A 14,085-nucleotide genomic window follows, 5' to 3' on the forward strand; every position below is an offset into this window, starting at 1 on the left:
GCGTAATTATGAAATACAAGTCATCTGAAATAAATAAATATGTCATTATGAAATACGAGTCTCTTGAAATAAATAAATGTGTCATGAAATACAAGTCTCTTGAAATAAATAAATGTGTCATTATGAAATACAAGTCTCTTGAAATAAATAAATGTGTCATTATGAAATAAAAGTCCCATGAAATAAATAAATGTGTATTTAAATGTACATGTATAGGCTACATATTTATTGCCTCAATTATTTATTTCAGAATTTATTTCATAGGTATATTTATATATATATATATATATATATATATGTATTTATTTAATTATTTATGTATTTATTTATTTATTTAATTCTGGCTTAAATGGCATTCCATACTATAAGGTCAAAAAACGAGTGTACATTATTTTTGCTCTTTCAGAATTCAGCCATAAGATCGTGGGAGGAGAGCAGTATTATCCAGTGAAGACTGTAGTAAAAAACCAAAAGGCAAAAGGTTTGTTTGTCATAAATAGAGGTCACTGTGTCAGTTAATATAATGTACATCTAAAGCATGCTACAGACACACTTTTTGGATTTGAATGCAACATAACTTAAATATTTTTGCTAGAAATGGTAAAAATATTTTCGATTGTTTTTTACGGGGAGCAAATGCAATTGGTGGAGTGGGAACCTTGTTCCACGTGGTATGTAGTATTTTAAATTGCACTGCAAATGTACCAATAACTAATTAGTCTAAGCATTTGATTACCATTTTTATCTGACAGAGGTGTAACATATATTGCCATATTTTGAATTATGTTCATGGCTGATATCTTTACAATGTATTACAGTGGGAAGAAGTGGCCCCTACAGTGGGTGGAGAAGGACAACACCACAACAGAGGAACAGCAGGACTGATCATTGCACGTGTTGTCAAAACCGGTGTGCTGCTTGACCCTATTTTATCTGTTTTGATTGTTTTTTTTCGTTATATGCCTCCCTTTGCTACTGTTATTGTATATACTTGCTGAATGTTATTTTGTAATACAAAATAATGTTATTCAACTGAAAAACCTCAAAGCCTTTTGTTTTTATTGTAAAATTGTTTTTTCCTTTTCATACTTGTATAATTTCTTCTTCAAATAAAAATGAAATAATAATTTAAAACCACTTGATGGACATCAACAATATAAATAAATAAACAACTTCAAATGGGTAAATAGTTTTTTTATTATTAAAGGCCATGTAATGCATCTAACACAGGTGTTTTTTAACATGTAGTTTAGATATCACCAGAATAAAAATAAATACAAATGTTTAAAGTTTCGTCATAATTAAATGACATATACGTTAAAAACCGATGTTGGTTCCGAAGTTTGCCGAGTACGCCCCCGATCACTCCCGAACGAGCGGTGACGTCACACGTGGCAAACATTGCCATTTGATCAAATCAGTCCAAATGGCAAGCAACGCGATAACTTCAGACAGCGACAGCGACAGCGATCATTCAAGCTCAGATTCGGTGGGTTATCTGGATTCAGTTACAGAAGTAGAGAGTGAACCAGCTAGCCTTTCACTTCAAGGCATCTTGCCTTATAAGTACGAGCCTCCTGCCCAGCAATCGAACAACGAGGCAGAAACTTGTGAAAGAGAAGCGGATTCCGCAGCCGGTGAGACTCGAGTCGGCAATACTGAATGGTAAATTCTGTTTTATTTAATTTGACCTGCACTAAATGTCGATCTTAATTTGTCATCTGTTCCTCACACGTCCGGCAGATATTGTTTTGTTTTTTAATGTTATGTACAATATTCAGGTGTACATGTCAATGCTGTGAAAGCATGCCCACTGCAGATTAATGTGTATGCTGCAGAGAGATCTGGCCGGTGATGGAACAAATAGACAGTTTGCAACCTACTGACCAGATACAGAAGACACCGACGAGAAACCAAGGTACATTATTAGCCACCCAGGCTTTAGAGAAGGCTGTCTCAGTGTTTGGACACTGAAAATAGCGTATCTTCAATACAAACAACAACACAGAGCAGTTGATGGCCCACTACACCAGTAAGTAAATATTGATTGACCCAACTGCCTATTGCAGCTTTGCTTTCATATAATACTTTTAGTCGCTACAGATATGGTACACTTTTAAAGATAGCATTAAACTCTTTCAAGCAGTCAAAAACAGCTTGGCTTTTATTTTTTCTGTGTATGCAAGTTCAATGTATGCTTGGGAAAAGAAACAACTACACATGTGAGGAAATATATAAGAGGTCTATGATTCTGTCAAGCAGTCATGTATAACCTCATATTTATTTTGTACAAGTAAAATACAAATATCATGTTATAAGCCAATTTTTAACCATTGCTACATAATAGTACTACATAACATTTTATTTTTCTCCAAATATATTTATAATCTGTATACTTTTTTTTCATTAGGAAGTATCGATATACAGCTTATCGACAGTTTGTACGTTGGTGCTGGGGTGTACTCGGCCCAAAAATCAGAGTCCCGCTGCCTGCATGTGCTGTAACCGAGATACGGAAGACTTACCCTGAACCGGGAGGCCGCTATAAGGGATTTCAATGGCCAAATCTGTAATTTGATATAAATCATGCAGCTGAACTGGTTAAAATGGTTTCGCATGATGTAAATCATTTACAAAGTACATCATTTACAATATTATTTTTCCAAAGAAACATGTAAATATAACAACATTTTCCAAATCACAAATTTGTAAGATTGTATTAATTTACTGTTTGATAAATAAAAAAGGGTTCTTTTGATAATTTTTCACTTGTAACATTTTATCTTTATTGCAGTGTACATTAGTCTATTTTGGTATATGTGCGAGCCCACAAATAATTAAAAGTGGTAAAAATAATAAAGATATTCAGACGTAATTCATTTTTGGCCTTACTTATTTTACTTCAACTTTTATATATTTCAGTCACTAGGCAAGTTCACTGTACTCTGGTGACATTTAGCTCAAGCTGGCATAACACCTGTAGTAACTTAATTCTGACCCGAGTTTTGTGCACAATCTTCCAGCACCCAAGATCAATGTTTATAGCAATCAGGAAACATTCACAGCTCACAACTACACATCGCTTCCCCATCATGAATTGTTAGATAAAAAAAGTTTAGCGAGGTCCGGTTACACATATGTTGAGCGAAAATAGCGGAAGGATACAAAACAAACAATCCAGACGAGGCTGGTGTTTGCCACGTGTGACGTCACACAGCTGGGTTAATGGCTGGCAAGCTTTTCGCTACCGGAGCGGAATAACACGGGAAAGTGGCACACATTTCATGTTATTTGGGGGGTATTTATGGAAAGAATCATTGATGTTGATATGTCAAATGAAACAGTGGAAAGTGATGAAGCGATTTATTAACACAGAATAACATTTATTTTGGACATTACATGGACTTTAAAGGAACATCATCAAACAGTTTCAGAAAAAAAAGAAGCAAAGACCATGTTTAAACTGCATGGGATGGGCTAACGTGCCCTTTATTATTTAATTAATGGGAGAAAATGTACTTGTACCACATTTTCCGATGCGTTTTTTGTGGAAATACTACGTCCTGCGTTTTGACCCAACATCAGTAGAAATAGATGAGTTCAAAGATGTATGTATACCACATTTTTAGAGGCTTATTCATAAAACTGCTACATTCGAGCTGTGTGCTAACAGAACTCAATAGCAGCGTCCATGGCAACCACCTTAGCAACCATGTAAACATTGCATGTACACCATTTCCTGAAGTAATCTTCGTAATAACTAGCAAACTAAATATCATGCACATCTACTGCACAACTAATCGAAAGTACAACTCATATTTCTCGCAAAAAATGACATCAAAATGCATTTTAATGGCCAAACTAACCTTAAAATAGGCATTTTCCACCGAGAATAAAACTAATTCCCGCCATCTTTTTTGTTTTCACTGAGAGAAAGATACCCTAAAACAGGCTGAAACCGGTATAGAGAGGCGAAGTCCCTCCCCTTCCGGGAGCCTCCATGGGACCCCGGAAGCGGAAAATTATACATTGAATTCAATGGAGAGAGAAAACGTATCTTTTGATCCCGTTTGAATTGTGCCACGAATGACACATATGATGTTTGTCAATTTAAAAGAACATTTTGCAAGTCAAAAAAATTAAAATGTGTCGTAAAACTGTGAAGTAACACATTTTTTTATGTTAAGCCGCTCAGTGAACTACATGTCTCTGGTCCCGCACAATACGCGTCACCAACACAAAGATGACCGTCACGTTGGAACATTTCACCTCATTCTTTCAGAATGAGAATACAAGTATAAAACGAGGTGAAAATCACTACAAGTCTGGGCCCGTTGAGAGCTGTACATACACGAAAGGGGAGTTAGTCGGTTCTGTAAGAGCCAGCATGCGGGACCGGCTTTACAAGGTTTCGGTGAGTAACATGAGTGCAATGTTTAACGTTAATGTCAGTCAATAAGGAGGAGAATGAAAAAGAAGATGATGAACCACAGACCCGGCATATAATGACTGCAGTGTGCAGGGCTGTGTTAATTTATGTTACTGTTATCAATAGCATTAGTTGACTGAGAAAACCGTCAAGAAAAAAAGTTTAGCAATGTTACGAGTCGACTAGCATAATATGAACCACGGCTGTGATTGACAACCTGGACAGCCAGTCAGAAGCTAGAATGCCAACCTAGAGAGCCAATCAGAACCTAGAACGGGTGTACTGTATACGGGTGTGTATGCTGTGGATAACATTAGTGTTCACAAGAACAAGGTATACTCCCGTGTTTTGTTTTAGTTGCTCTTCAGATTGAAGCGGCCAGTTTTATATCGACTATATGTGTGATCTCCTTTTTACATCTCGTTGTGTCATTTGAGTTTATTTGCTGTGTGTAGATTCAAGGATTTTGGTTATCTTGTCAATTTGTTTGGTTATCTAGGCACAGCTGTGTGTGACTCCCTCTGGTACACTGGTATGTGTTTTCCTAATGTAGAGAGCATTGATTAATTCATAAACTACACACTGAGTCTAGATCCTGACCAAATCCTTTTTTGTTGATCAAATGTTTTTCAAAAATGTAATACACATTTAAAAAAAAATACAATGTACAATCACAACCAATACAACACAAATTACAAAAACTTCAGAAAAAACAAACAATAACAACAATCAGACAAGAGGACAAAACAATGGAAAAATAAACCCTCCCACCCCCAGATCTGGACCATCCTTGTATTGCTCATTCAATCTATTATAGCATGTTAACAAACATGGTACTTACTTTATTTGTACAGATCTACATGGGAGAGGATGGCGCGATGCAGAGCGCTGTCTGTGGTTGTGCACGGGGGATGTACAAATGCAGCCACGCTGCAGCATTGGCAATATTTGCCATGTGGCAGATCAGCTCCACAGAAGTTGAGTGCCAGTGGAGGAAGCCTGGCACTTCAAAAGTAGTCCAGCCGGTGTCTCAACTCTACCAACAGCAAGAGGAGACATACAACCCACTGGCCAGAGACATCGCCACTGAGGAAGTAGACTGGTTTAGGTCTGCACTGAGGGGCGCAGTGTGGCATGGCATGGCTTTTGTCACCTGAGCCAGAGCTGCAGCCTCAACATCAGGCCATTTTCAACGTGCCGGAGCTGGTGAAGGAGCATGGGGGTCGGGGGCTTGAGGCAATTCTTGCCTCAATGCGACTGAGCAGAGACCATTAAGCTGCCATCCAGACAGCCACCGTAGGACAGCAGACAAATCCTCAGTGGCAGTTACACAGGCAGGGCAGGTTGACAGCCAGCAATTTTGGTGCTGTGCTGAGGTCGGGACTTTCATCCACTCCATGCACGTCCCTCATGAAGAGGGTGCTTGGGGGGTACAATTTAGACGGAGTCATGGCTGTCAACTGGGGAGTTGTAAACGAGGTGTGTTTGGCCTTTTAAGTGTGACACATATGTAGTGATAAATGCTTCACCAGACCACTGTTCCTAAATAAAAAAAGTTTTCTGCATTGTCAGTCATTTTTTCCAAATAATTACCAATATTTCACAAATTCTTCATGTCAACTTAAGAGCACAGCTTTGTGTCAGCTTTGCTTGGTTCATCTTACTGGGGGGCAGCTACATGGATGTCGGTGCAGTCCACAATCATTTTGCAGTTGAAGGCAGAATGAATTTATTATTGACTCAGAATGAAGCACAACTTCATGTCATACAATACATTGACTTTATTTGTAATTGTGTAAAAAAATAAAGCATTTATTAGCAAGCAGGACCTGCAGGAACAGAGAACGGTGATGGATGGAGCTGGGAAGAGAGAAGAATAAAGAAAACAGATCAACTTTATTATCGGATATTAATTCAATTTCAAAACAAGTTGCCGCTCCTACAGTTTTCTAGTATGTAAAGATGATTTCACATGACCTATGCAAAATATCACACTCAATACATGTGTCTCTCTGGGGGGTGCATTGTGCCTTTGATGTATATAAATAATATACCATAACCAAATACTATTACGTACAGTGGAAATCAGGTTGCCAGAGGAGGTCAGTGTGCATGTTCCTCAGGGTCTCAGCAGTTACAGGTGAGGTAAAGACAATAAGAGAAAAAGGTCAGTAACAACACATTAAAGTAACAACACTGAATAATTATCTATTTTAATAATTTTCTCTCAGTAATCACTCAACTACTGTCTTTCCAACAAACAGCTTGACTCACCCTCACTGTCATCACAATGACACATGTCCAGAAGAATGTCATGCAAAGCTCCCTGCCTGCCTGCCTTCCTTCGACTCTCCCTGAACTGCTTCCTTAGCACCCGGTGGAGGGCGCAGTAGGCTACTCTTCAAATGTTTCACGAAATACTTACCATGATGACTACTCTTACTGTTTAACATTTTGGTGTACTTCATGTAATAAAATAATAACTTCATGGTAAGGCTACTAAAAATGACAAGGCTAAGTAATGTAATGCTAACTAACGTGCTCGCTACTCGTCGCTACTAGCTAGGTAGCCAACTTGACTATGTTCCATGCACAACATGTATATTACCTATGATATTACCTGATATGTCTGATCCAGCGACTCCTGGTCCTTTCATAAGACGGGAAGCGATAGAACGAGCAAGTGGTATGATCACTTTTGTGATTACAACATGGTACAAAAGCACACAGGCATCTTGTAAAAGTGAATTTATTGGAACAATCTCTTATATTTATTGGAGGGAATAAATCAGTTATGAAATCTTCTTTTTCGCTTTAATTACGAGTCGCAACCACTTGGAGCATTATCGCCTGTGACATCACATGCGCGACCCAGAATGGGATTTGGGATTTGTAGTCTTTGTAGTCGCATATTTTTCATAGTCTTATATTTCAACAGTTTTACGACAAAATGTGACTTTTTTGACATGGAAATGATTGTTTAAGATTGACAAACATCATATGTGTAGTTCGTGGCACAATTCAAACGGGATCAAAAGATACGTTTTCTCTCTCCATTGAATTCAATGTATAATTTTTCGCTTCCGGGGTCCCATGGACCGGAAGTAGATGGGCGTGACTTCGCCTCTCTATTGTAGCATGCCCCGTCTCTCTGCCAATCACAGAGCTGCACAGTAATGCTGGCCGGTGTGTGCATAGATGTGCCTGTGGTTGGGGGAGCAGAGGGGGGAGGGCTGGAGAGTGTGTGACGTTGACCCTGTTGTGTGACGTTAAACCTGCGACCTGTAACCTGTGACCTATGAACCTGTATGCTACCAAAGGAGCTATTAAACCTAAGAACTTGAGGCCTGTTTTCGACACCTATTGTGGAACATTACACTATTATGACTTCCGGGTTCACAGGAAATGCCAGGCCTGTAGCGTTGCCATTAAGTACACAAAAAATACCTGCGCATTACGAACATGGATGTATAATAAGAACACGAACTGTAAACGAGTGTCCGCCATCTTTATTATTTACATGCAGAGAAAATTAAACATCACGTGACGCTAGCCAGCCATCAGAATTGCACAGGGGAAAATAACGTATCTATGCCATAATTTTAGATGCGGATTTTGTTAAACTAATACTTTTGCACTGTGGACCAACACTATAAATGGACGGGGAAAGGGGTAGCAATAAAGATAACACCATTAAACATTTACAAAACATAACAGAAATAATATAACATCAGAGAGAATGTTTAAACAACATGCTTTTTAGCATTAGCAACACTTAAAATACGTTGAATGTACACAATTTCCTGAGGCATTTTTGTGAAACTGCTACGTTCGAGTTGTGCGCTAACAGCAATAGAAATAAATGAGGGCAAAGACGTTCTAATATTACAATTTCAGAGCATACACTGATAGCATCGTCCCTAGCAACCACCTTCGTAACAATGAAAACGTTGAATGGACACAATTTCCTGAAGTAATCTTCGTAATAACTAGCAAACTAAAGATCATGTACAGACGTAGCGATTCATTTCAGACAGTTTGAAACGCGAGGGCCGTGATTGGTACGTGATCTGCCCTCGCTCAAGGGAAAACCTCCAGCTTGACTTGAGACCGCCCCCGTGATAGATAAATGTAATTATAATGAAGCCAGCTGCAATGGATAGTTTATCCACCAGGGGGTGCAGTGGGGTTCCACACTGGAGCTCATGTGAAATAAAGTCAGATACAGTAAGCTGGATGTACAGCGGGACTTTGTTAAGATCAATATGTCACGGATATCATACTTTGTGCTAAATAAGAGACATCTAATCATTTACAAAACATCACCATGTTGTTATTTAATAAAATAATTTTGTTATTCGAAAAAACGAACGGGAGGAAATGCAGCCCGGCTCTCGATTTTTAATCCTAATTTAATCATAATCTTCACCACGATCATTTATGTTTATGTTCGCCGAATTGACATGAAATCTATGACACATATGAATATACTGTATTCAACTTCATTATAACTTTATTAACGTGCCTAAACTCAGTAATTCACCAAAAATATTTATATTTTAATGGAGCTTCGTCGGTCGATCAGGATCCCAAAGCGTAGCGGAGGGATCCTCATCTGCATGACGGGTGTTATTTTCCCTATAAGGAACAAGTCGCTGCAAATTATCCCGCTTATTACACGGCCACATTCTCAAAAAAGTAACGACATGACTCCCAATATTAATTTAAATGCTTTTATGGATTTAGAAAATGTTTTTATTGATTTAAAAAATAGTCGTATGTATTGATTTAAATTGACATGCATACGCTAAGAAATATTGTCCGTTGTTACCGTTTTTTAAACAGTCTGAATGAAACGGCAGCTCTCAGCTGTGTATTTACACAACTAATGGCCCATCAACCACAGCTCTCCCCCCCCCCCCCCCCGATCTTTCTTCTCCAGCAGCTAAATTAACTGTAGGTTACTCTGAGTGACCGTAGACTGTATGTGACAAGCTTACAGTTAGTGACGTAACAACACCATAAAAGCTGGTGGGTTGAAAGCAATACGGGAGGTAAAAATAACTAGAATAATTGTGATTTATTTATTGTGGCTTTTATGTTTTTAGGTATAAAATGTTATGTAATTCAGGCTTATAGTTCATCCTTCTCAAAAAGCCTTCAACAATGACAATATTCTTGGTAATTTAATAAATCCTTCCAACACACATTGTAAAAAATAGCCTACTTTACGTTAAGAAATCATTCCAATATGTACATCTTCTGATATAACAACAATAACATTATAAATAGTAACATAGCTGAACATGGTATTGCACATTTAGCTTTGAGTGTTACTGACCGGAGATGTTTTTATTACATGAATTAAGGTGACTGAGGCTTTTTAACATACAGGAATGCATCAGGTACGAAAAAGGTGACAAGGATCCGAGCCCCCGGCTCCCCCACCCCACGGAATGACAGAGGATTTTAGCAGTCAGAACAACTAAAGCAGCAGTGTTAATAATAACAGAAACGCCAAAGAGTCACATCTAATAGAAATATATAAAAGCATTTATTTTAAATTGTGGAGAAGTCAGTTTATAATTTTGGCAGCACTGTTGAGCATTTTCAAAATGTATTTTTATGCCTCTGTGCAAGGCTTAATTCTTTTTATCTTTATAGCCACATGGTGTAAAGTAACTAAGTTCATAAACTCAACAAGTACTATACTTGGGCACAATTTTGAGATACTTGTACTTTATTTAAGTATTTCAATGTTTTGCTACTTTGTTCTTCTACCCCACTACAGTTCAGAGGTACATGGTGTACTTTGACTCCACTACATGTATGTAATACCTTTAGTTACTTCACAGATCTGGATTAATTAAGTGAAATATAATCAAGTGTTAAATCAGACTTTAGTTCTACCTGGAGTAAATCCACAAGCTACCCTGCAGTATACAAAGTCATTCAAACTAGCTGCACCTTTACCAGCTTTGAGAACACTTTCATGATCAATCATTATAAAACATATCATATCTATTATTCTGAAATGGACCAATCTGCACAATGACTACTTTTACTGTCGCTACTTTCACTATATTTTGATGATAATACTTTTCTACTTTTACTTGAGGAACATTTTGAATGCAGGACTTTTACTGTAACAGAGTATTCCTACACTCTGGGAATATTACTTTTACTCAAGTACAAGATCTGAGTACTTCTACTTTTACTCAAGTACAAGACCTGAGTACTTCTACTTTTACTCTAGTACAAGATCTGAGTACTTCTACTTTTACTCAAGTACAAGACCTGAGTACTTCTACTTTTACTCTAGTGCAAGATCTGTATGCTTCTACTTTTACTCAAGTACAAGATCTGAGTACTTCGACTTTTACTCAAGTACAAGACCTGAGTACTTCTACTTTTACTCTACAAGATCTGAGTACTTCTACTTTTACTCTAGTACAATATATATATACTTATACCACCTCTGTTTATAGCCTATGAAAAAAACTATTCGAAATAGAAGGCTAAAGCTAAAACTTTTCAGTTCACATCACGCTCTGCCGCTCCGATAGGGAGCTCTGCTCTGAACACCTGAACGGCCCGTTCTAACAGCTGTTCACCAGCGGTCCAGTCTGTGCCACAGTGACTCCGGACGCGCAGTTAATATTAATGAACGCACCCGTAGGTAATGTAGCTGCTGAAGCTAGACCATCATCTCGGAGCAGCAGAGCCTTATTATACATCCATGAGCAGAGCCGACAGGCAGGAAGACTCGAGCACACAGCTCGCACTTCATTATAATATATAAAAAAAGAACACCATGCGTGTCATGATGGCACATAACAGCTCACGGCCGCAGATTACTCCGGGTCCCAGACCCCCCAATACCCCAAAAATATTTGTATTGCAGATCTACATGAATCACACAAACGACCTATTTTGGATTCAAAACGGCGAATTTCGCCGAAAGGTGACAAGTTTGCATCACTGAACATAGACAGAGCACAACTGAAACATAACACCTGAAACGATTTAACAACATAATACACTTGTGGGGATGCAGCTTGGGATGTGAGGAGTGAGGGACACGGCTTAGAACGGGCGTGTCGCCTGGCAGGACAGGAGAGTGTGTGCACCAGTCTGCCTTGATCTATGAATTCATGTCCGTGACACTCACTGCTGCCCACAGCTGTTTTATAGAAGGAAAACCTCCTTCACTTCATGAAAGTGTTTTAACCACACACACCTCTACACACACATGACGGGTGTTATTTTCCCCATAAGGAACAAGTCGCTGCAAATTATCCCGCTTATTACATGGCCACATTCTCAACAAAGTAACGACATGACTCCCAATATTAATTTAAATGCTTTTATGGATTTAGAAAATGTTTTTATTGATTTAAAAAATTGTTGTATTGATTTAAAAAATAGTTGTATGTATTGATTTAAATTGACATGCATCCGCTAAGAAAAATATTCCGTTGTTAGCGTTTTTTAAACAGTCTGAATGAAACGGGAGCTCTCAGCTGTGTATTTACACAACTAATGGGCCATCAACCACAGCTCCCCCGCTCCCCCCTTGATCTTTCTTCTCCAGCAGCTAAATTAACAGTAGGTTACTCTGAGTGACAAGCTTACAGTTAAGGCCCAGATACACCGGCCAGTCACCTGAGAAGTCGCCGACGGCGACACCGACTGTTGCGTCGCCGGACTCTCCTGCGTATTTGCCGACTTCGCGCACTGGAAAACATCGCAAATCCGAGCCGAGCACGTAAGAACTGCGTATGCGTGAGTGGCAATAACTCTCCTTACCAGCAGGCGGCGGTAGTGTGTATTCATCATTCAAAAGAGGCAACAACCGGAACAACCGGAAGACAGAGAAGAAGAACAGACTCCGTGATATAAACAAACAACAAATAGCGTTTTTCTTTCCATTTTCACTCTCGTCCATTGAAAACATGAACGAACAGGAGCTCTATAAACCGATGAGGTGAAATAGACGTCCGTGTGTGTTCCATCTTCCATTTTAAATCATTTGTTTACCTCCCTCACTTCCGTTAACGCTTCTCATGCACTGATTCGCTAGCTGAACAGCCAATCAGTGTTATCCCTTTGTCCGACTTCCGGTGGTGTTCCCGACGCCAATTCAACATGTTGAATCGGCAAGAAAAGGCGTCAGGTCGGCAGAAAAGACCCGACGGTGCGGCGCACACCACTCCGAATAGGGCGCGCCCACGCTCATGTTCGGCCCGACTCCCATTTACTGCCGATTCTGGGCCTTTAGACACAACACTGTCATTTCAAGTGACCCTCAGTTAGTTGACTTTTAGGTTCAACTGCTAAATTCGTTACTGATAAAAAAGGGCTTCTACTGTACCTAATTACCTTAACACTAGAACCGCCAGAGGTTTTTGTATAGGCCTACCTAAACCCGTCAAATCCCGCTATTAGAATGCAATTTTTAACAACATAGGGTGCTACATAACACACTTTCAGGAAAAGTCACGGACTGGGAGACTTTAATATTTTATTGAAAAAAAGTTACATTGCACACACACAACACACATCACACAAATTGACCCGATTGGCGGTTCTAGAGTTAAATAAACTCACTAATTAATGAAACAAGTTCAATACGCATTATTCGTATTCTTACCATTCTTTATGAGCGCAGAAATAGTCTTAAAATCAGATCTGTTTTTTAAATGAAATCTGACGGCAGGCAGTTAGCTCTGATCACCTATGATAAATGCGCCGCACCTAATCGCTGGCCATTCAGCCACAGACACTGTTCGAAATAGGGGTGAGCCAGGGGAGCTTGGCTACCCCGAAGAGGGAGGGAGCTCCCCTGAAGGCTGACTTTGAGATAAATAGGGGCAGCCCAAAACAATCGTGCATATTTGTGTCACACAGATTAGAAATGTTGAGTTTCTGTCAATAACAGTTCTTGAAATAAATAATAGTTATTGTTCATTACAGTTTCTGAATATTTGTGAATATGTCTGGGTGTATCTGTACGTGGCGGCGCTGCATTCTTACTTACGTTGCTATGGTTATGGCGGTGATGCCGGCGCGGTATTTGAAATGTTCATATTGATATTTTTCTAACTCTGGCTTTGTAATAAAAGATATGGCAAAACGAAAAAAGCCAAGCGTCACAGCTTTTTGATTCACAAGCAAAGAAGAGTCTAAAAATGACAACGTGAACGGAAAACAACTTTTAGTTGGCCGGCTGTAAGCGGCGTTAGGGTCGAGCTTGACAGCTCCACACCGAGGGAGAGGCCTGCCGACGCGGAGCCTAAAGAGGCTTCAACAACGGCCACATCCGCCGGCATAGTGACACCGTCTGTATTAGTAGAAGAGTGTTTTTATAGCAATTGATCGCATCCGCGCTGCTGCACCAGTCAACAGAGCGTGTGTGTTACATTACATTACATTGCATTTAGCTGACGCTTTTATCCAAAGCGACTTACAATAAGTGCATTCGACCAGGAAGATACAACCTTGAAGAAAACAGAATCATATAAGTACATCAGGTTTCATAGAGCCAAACATTTCAAGTGCTACTCAACTGGCTTTAGAAAAGCCAGCCCTTTATTAGTATATAAGTGCTTTGTTAGTAATTCTATCGCTCGAAGTGGAGTCCAAAGAGATGAGTT

This window comes from Notothenia rossii, assembly GCF_949606895.1.
Source record: "Notothenia rossii genome assembly, chromosome: 2".
Taxonomy (NCBI): domain Eukaryota; kingdom Metazoa; phylum Chordata; class Actinopteri; order Perciformes; family Nototheniidae; genus Notothenia; species Notothenia rossii.